This window comes from Pelodiscus sinensis, chromosome 1 (genome assembly GCF_049634645.1).
Source record: "Pelodiscus sinensis isolate JC-2024 chromosome 1, ASM4963464v1, whole genome shotgun sequence".
NCBI lineage: Eukaryota > Metazoa > Chordata > Testudines > Trionychidae > Pelodiscus > Pelodiscus sinensis.
This window is the reverse complement of record NC_134711.1, coordinates 327,316,415-327,322,554: the sequence shown is the minus strand read 5'-3', so window position 1 is coordinate 327,322,554 and position 6,140 is coordinate 327,316,415. Positions and strand designations below refer to the sequence as shown.

Below are 6,140 nucleotides of genomic sequence, written 5' to 3'. Positions count from 1 at the left end.
GAAGCCTCACGAGCAAAACCCCTCTGCCTCTCCAGAAATATCCGTGCCCTAGATGTGTCCAGGCCTCATACACAGGTGAGGGGTCTTAGAGCCCAATCTTACCTATCCCAAACAAGTTCTGTCTGGTTCCAAGAAACCAGCCACAGTTCCCAGGTCAATTTACACTCTGGATCTTACTCATAAATCACACTGAGCCAATCCGTTAGAATCTACAATCTAAAGGTTTATTACTACAAGAAAGAAAAGCATGAGAGTAAGGTTGTTAAAGTATCATACATTGCATGCATCGATGCTCCCATTTCTCGATGCAGGGTTGCAGCAGAGATGTTATAGCGTCTGGCTTAAAAGTCCTTGGTGCACATCCTTTGTCCGGATTGATCCACAGTTCTTCCCAGCTTGTGAATTCCTGTGAGGCTGCATCTGGGGTCAGGAGCAGATCTGGAGACCTAGATGGAGTTGGCCACGTGGCCTACTTCTACCTCCTTCCTGGCTTCTTTCAAGCTGGAGACAGTCACATGGTCTCTGACTAGGCACCAAGATTCCTTCATAGGTGGGTCTCGGGTACTTAAGAGACCTATTGTCCCTGGATCCTTTTTAATTAGCATGTCCATAGGCCAAGCCCATCACTCAACCACATACAGAGAAACTTCCAGTCTCCATACAGAGTAAATATTCATAACTCCACATACAGACATTATACAGATATATGAAGGGCACATACTGTATCAGTAGAAAGTAAGCTTTTGTTTGACACCTCACATGGCCCCCTTTGTACCACTTCTGGGGCAAACACCTCCCATGGGTGCAGCAGTGACCTGGCTGCTCCCTTCAAAATCCAATAACGTGACACCTGGAAAGGAGGCAGAGCTGAGGGGAAAATGAGAATCGCGGGTGTAGGGGACCGGGACTTTGGGAGGAGAGAAAGGGTGAGGAAAGAACAAATTTACAATAATAGAGAACACTTAGCTAATTGTAACATGAAAACCTCAGGACAAAGTGATTATTATGTTATAAATGCTGCTTCCTTTCTTGGTCAATTTCTCCAAATGTAATTTCCACCCTGAATACCACCCCTGATACAGGTTCAGGCCTTAGAGCCCATCACAACCTCTCTCTACAGAGAGGAAATCAGTAGCTCATGTTATCTAGAATGCAGGAGCCAAGTATGGAAGAGGTGCACTTGTCACCAGAGCTGGATCCATGTGATGAAATGACCCTTCATTTGACAAAGACCTTGATTAGCTTGGCACGCAGGTGTTTGCTTTTCACACTGTACACGATCGGGTTTACCACGGGAGGCACCAGCACGTAGATGTATCCTAGGATTACCTGGAGCAAGGGAGAAATGTGCTCCGCGAATCTGTGAGTCACAGACAAGCCCATCATTGGAATGTAGAAGATCAGGACGGCGCAGAGATGGGAGACACAGGTGTTCAGGGCCCTAAGACACTCCGTGTGGGATGCTATGCCTAACACTGTTTTGAGGATCATAACGTAAGAGAGGAAGATGAATAGAGAATCCAACCCCACTGTGTAGAGAATTACGAAGAAGCCATAGATGCTGTTTACTGTGATGTCACCACAAGCCTTCTTCATGACCTCCTGATTTAGGCAGAAGGAATGGGTGAGGACATTAGCTCGACAGTATCGATACCGTTTCAGGAGAATGGGGCCTGGGATTTCAACAGTCACCACTCTTAGAACAAATACCAGTCCCATCTTGGCTATTCGTGGCAGGGTCAAGATGGACGTATATCTCAGGGGGTTACAGATTGCAATGAAGCGATCAAAAGCCATCAACAAAAGTACAGAGGATTCAATGAATGAAAACAAGTGGATGAAGAACAGCTGTGAAAGACAAGCATCTAGGCTGATCTCCCTAGAATTAAACAAGAGTACACCCAGTATTGTCGGTGCGGTGGCTATTGATAAGCCAATGTCAGTGATGGCCAACATAGAAAGGAAAATGAACATCGGTTCATGGAGTCTCGGATCTGTTTTGATAATGTACAGAATAACTGCATTTCCCATTATCGAAATAGAATAAATAAGGCAGATGGGGATAGCGATCCAGAGATGGACGTCTTCATATCCAGGTATCCCGGTGAGAAGGAACATTGTAGGATTGAATTTGGTGTCATTGGCATTTTCCATTAGGTGCTGGGCACGACCAAGGAGTGTTGAATTTTCCTTCCTGAGGGGAAAAACAATAGAAGACTGGGCAATATTTTATTAGCCATCATTCTATTCTCAGAAAGTAGAAGATCGTTCTGCACGAGAATTCCCGTAGCTCCGGGAAGATGAGCTGAAATGTAGTCTTGGATGTACATCACTGATAGGAATTTAGGAGCAGTCACATTGGGTGAGACTTGTACTCTATGTAGCCCAGGATCCAGGGGCTAGCACTAGGACCTGAGGACAAAAAGGAGGAAGCCGTACAATAGGCAGGTATAAGGTGACCTGCTCCCAGGGAGAGCTGCATCACCCCAAAACCCACAATTTAGACTTATTTTGCTGGATACACCGAGGCTGTTTGTACACCTTCGAAGTCCTTTAAAAATATTCACTCCTGTGATTTGATTATCCAGTTACCCATATAAAGATTCAATCCCTTTTTGAATCTTAGTAAGCTCTTGGCCCCATTGAAATATTTTGACTGGGAGTTCCACAGCCTACTTGAGAACTGTGTGATTTCAATATTTTAACCTTCCTAAACTCACACATATAAGGCATTTCATTGTCACGTTATAGATATATTCTGTAGGTTCTCCACTCCGGAGAGTACAAAATATGCCCCTGTCTGTCTGAGGTAGATGTGATCAATTATTAGAAGCAGGTTCTGGATTCAATAGCATTATGTTCAACAGGCATTAATGCAGATTTGCATATGTAAATACTAATAGAACACACTGTGTCATCTTGTCCTTATTAAATGCTCCTGGTTATACACTCTGAGTCCCAAAATCCCTTCAAGGAAACTGAAATTTTTTTTGGTCAGTGTGCACTAAAGCTGGCCAGTTCTTTTCACCTCCATGGGACCTGCATTGTCTCCCCATTAAAGGATCAGCAGAAATCTGGCATGTTATCAAGATAATACAGTCAGTTACATCAACTGTGTGGGAAGTAGAGTGGCAACTAAAATGGGTGAATAGTGTAAACACTAAGGGTACGTCTAAACTACATGGCTCCATCGACGGAGCCATGTAGATTTGTTTGTTTGGCAAAGGGAAATGAAGCCGCGATTTAAATAATCACGGCTTCATTTAAATTTACATGGCTGCTTCACTGAGCCGACAAACACCTGATCAGCTGTTCGTCGGCTCAGCGCGCTAGTCTGGACGCTCCTCTGCCGACATGAAAGCCTTTTATCGACCTCCCCAGTCAGCCTCGTCCTACGAGGCATAACAGGGAGGTCAATTAAGGGCTTTCAGGTTGGGGCGGAAGCGTCCAGACTAGCGCGCTGAGCCGACAAACAGCTGATCAGTTGTTTGTCGGCTCAGCGTGGCAGCCATGTAAATTTAAATGAAGCCACGATTATTTAAATCGCGGCTTCATTTCCCTTTGCCTACAACCCTCATCTACATGGCTCCATCTAGGGAGCCATGTAGTTTAGACACAGCCTAAATTTGCACTAATATTTACTTCAGTATGTACATTTCAGCCATCCACATACCACAGGTGATGAATGTAAATTGCATACAACCATTGTAACACTCCCTCAGCATTTAGTCCTGAGGAGACTCTGAACTATTACTATGGCTGCAAATGAAACAAATGCAGAATTGCCCCAGGACTTAGCTCTACTCTTTTCTGAAACACAGAGCAGAGGATCTGTTCCCTCAAGACTTTAGGGATGATTTTAGCAGAGATGCTGAATGCACGACTCTGGAGAGATGGCTTCAGCTGTTACTAAGGATGTCACTCCACAGTCTGCCGAAAAATGAGTTCAAAGCACAAACCCATTGCAAGGAGTATTTCGAGAACATCTGAAGTGCTCTCTAAACCAAAACCCACTGCTGCTTTCTTCAGAGATTCCAAAAATTCTGCTGATGCTTCCCAGTGTGAAAGAGTAAGGATGACAGGTTGAACCAAAACTAGGCTCTCTCGACTTTAGTGCATGAGTCTCTGCACTTGAGCTATAAAGCCAGCTGGCTCTCAGCTAGAAATGTAGTGCACACTCAGTCTCTCTCCCTGTTATGGTATGTCTACACTACCCCGCTAGTTCGAACTAGCAGGGGTAATGTTGTCATTTGCAGTTGCAAATGAAGCCTGGGATTTGAATTTCCCGAGCTTCAATTGTATGAAGCCGGCCGGCGCCATTTTTAAATACCGGCTAGTTCGGACCCCGTGCCGCATGGCTACACGCGGCACCGACTAGCTTGTTCGGATTAGGCTTCTACGAGGCGTACAGCTAGTTCAGATTAGAAGCCTAATCCGAACTAGCTAGTCCGTGCCGCGTGTAGCCGCGCGGCACGGGGTCCAAACTAGCCGGCATTTAAAAATGGCACCGGCCAGCTTCATGCAAATGATGCCTGGGAAATTCAAATCCCGGGCTTCATTTGCAACTGCGGATGACTACATTACCCCCGCTAGTTTGAACTAGTGGGGTAGTGTAGACATACCCTAAGAGGGCTAAGTGCCTGTACCTGGAGCAGTGATGCACACCCAGAAAGTGGGCAGCTCACATGTGCATGACATCCACATTTGGCTTGTAATACTTCTATCCTGATGAAACGTTTGGCGTAAGATTTCACCTCTGTACATGAGCCTGCACCTGCCAGATCATTTTCCCTCTGATCTCTCAGAGATAATTTCTCCGGTCAGAGAAGGATCTTAGCATCAGAGCCTGTTTCTTCACCTGAGATAGAATTGGGAGGGGGTCTGACTTTTCATATGTGTGAAGAATAAAGGCCAAAGAAGCCGTGTGGTGCAATTCCCACAAGCAGACGGGGCTTTCGGTACAATGAGGCAGAGGAGGAATGGAACAGAGAGCAGTGCAGGGTAGGGGGATGGTAATAGATGAGCACACACTTGGTGACTGCCTGAACTTATTATTTCAAAGCAAAGCACAGCAATCAGCTGGTGTGACAAAGGTGGATTGCAACATTTCTGTGTACCTACAGTAACCCACAGTGGAGCATGGGCAGATGGAGGAGAGGTTTCCCAACCTACTAGCACTGCCTGACTCCAGCCCCGTCACTGAGTCACCCTGACAGCCCAGCTGAGTCCACTGCCACTGCACAGAACAGCTGCCAATGCAAAAAGCCTGCAGCTTTTGCCCTGTGCTTGGAATGTTACAGACAGTGAAACCTGCCCACGTACCCAGTTCCTGCGAGAAGGGAGCCGCTGGCACCAGAGGTCTTCACTCTGAAGCACAAGGATTCACTGGTGAGGTTGCACGGGCAGCAGGCAGTGTGTGTTCAGTTAGGGAGGCAACTGCCTTTATGCAGCATGTTTGTACATTCCCTTGGGGCCACTTGGCCATCAGGGAACCTCAGCTGTAATCATGAGGGATACGCAGGGATGCTAAACAACTAGACTCTTGCACTAGCCAGACTGCAGGTTTGCTCCTGGGCTTTTGATCACTGTTTGTATGGTTTCAGTTAGACACATGGCTCCCGTTAGGGTGGCTAATTAGTAACAATGCTTCGGTTGAAATTATTATTATTATGTATTAATAATAAATAATAATAACACGGGAACATTAATATAATATAATATAATATAATATAATATAATATAATATAATATAATATAATATAATATAATATAATATAATATAAATGTATTCATTCATTCATTCATTCATTCATAAAGTCCCTCCATTATGAGATTAGTTCGTTCCAAATCCCTTCTGGTTTTACACATTTAGGCTGAAACTGCTTCTGGTTTTTCAATTAGTTCTGCTATTCATTTGTTAAACTATTTTTTTTTTTTGAAAACTGAAAGCTGAGATTTCCATGTGCAGCGTTCAGTTCTGAAATTGGGGACTTGAGAGGGACAGGAAATTGTGTGAGATCTGCAACACAATCCCAACAGTTCCTGTCTTAAGCAGAGCACCCATACATGAAGGCCCGTGGATCAATTAATGGCCATTTCTGGCTCCCCAATCCATAGGGGAAGATGCTGTTTCCCTGTGC

The 6,140-nt window shown here is 45.0% G+C and overlaps 1 pseudogene; it reads right to left on the bottom strand.

Moving 5' to 3' along the window:
• Positions 1-1,128: 1,128 nt before the first annotated feature.
• LOC106732652 (olfactory receptor 51G2-like) lies at positions 1,129-2,154 on the bottom strand (annotated as a pseudogene).
• Positions 2,155-6,140: the final 3,986 nt, after the last annotated feature.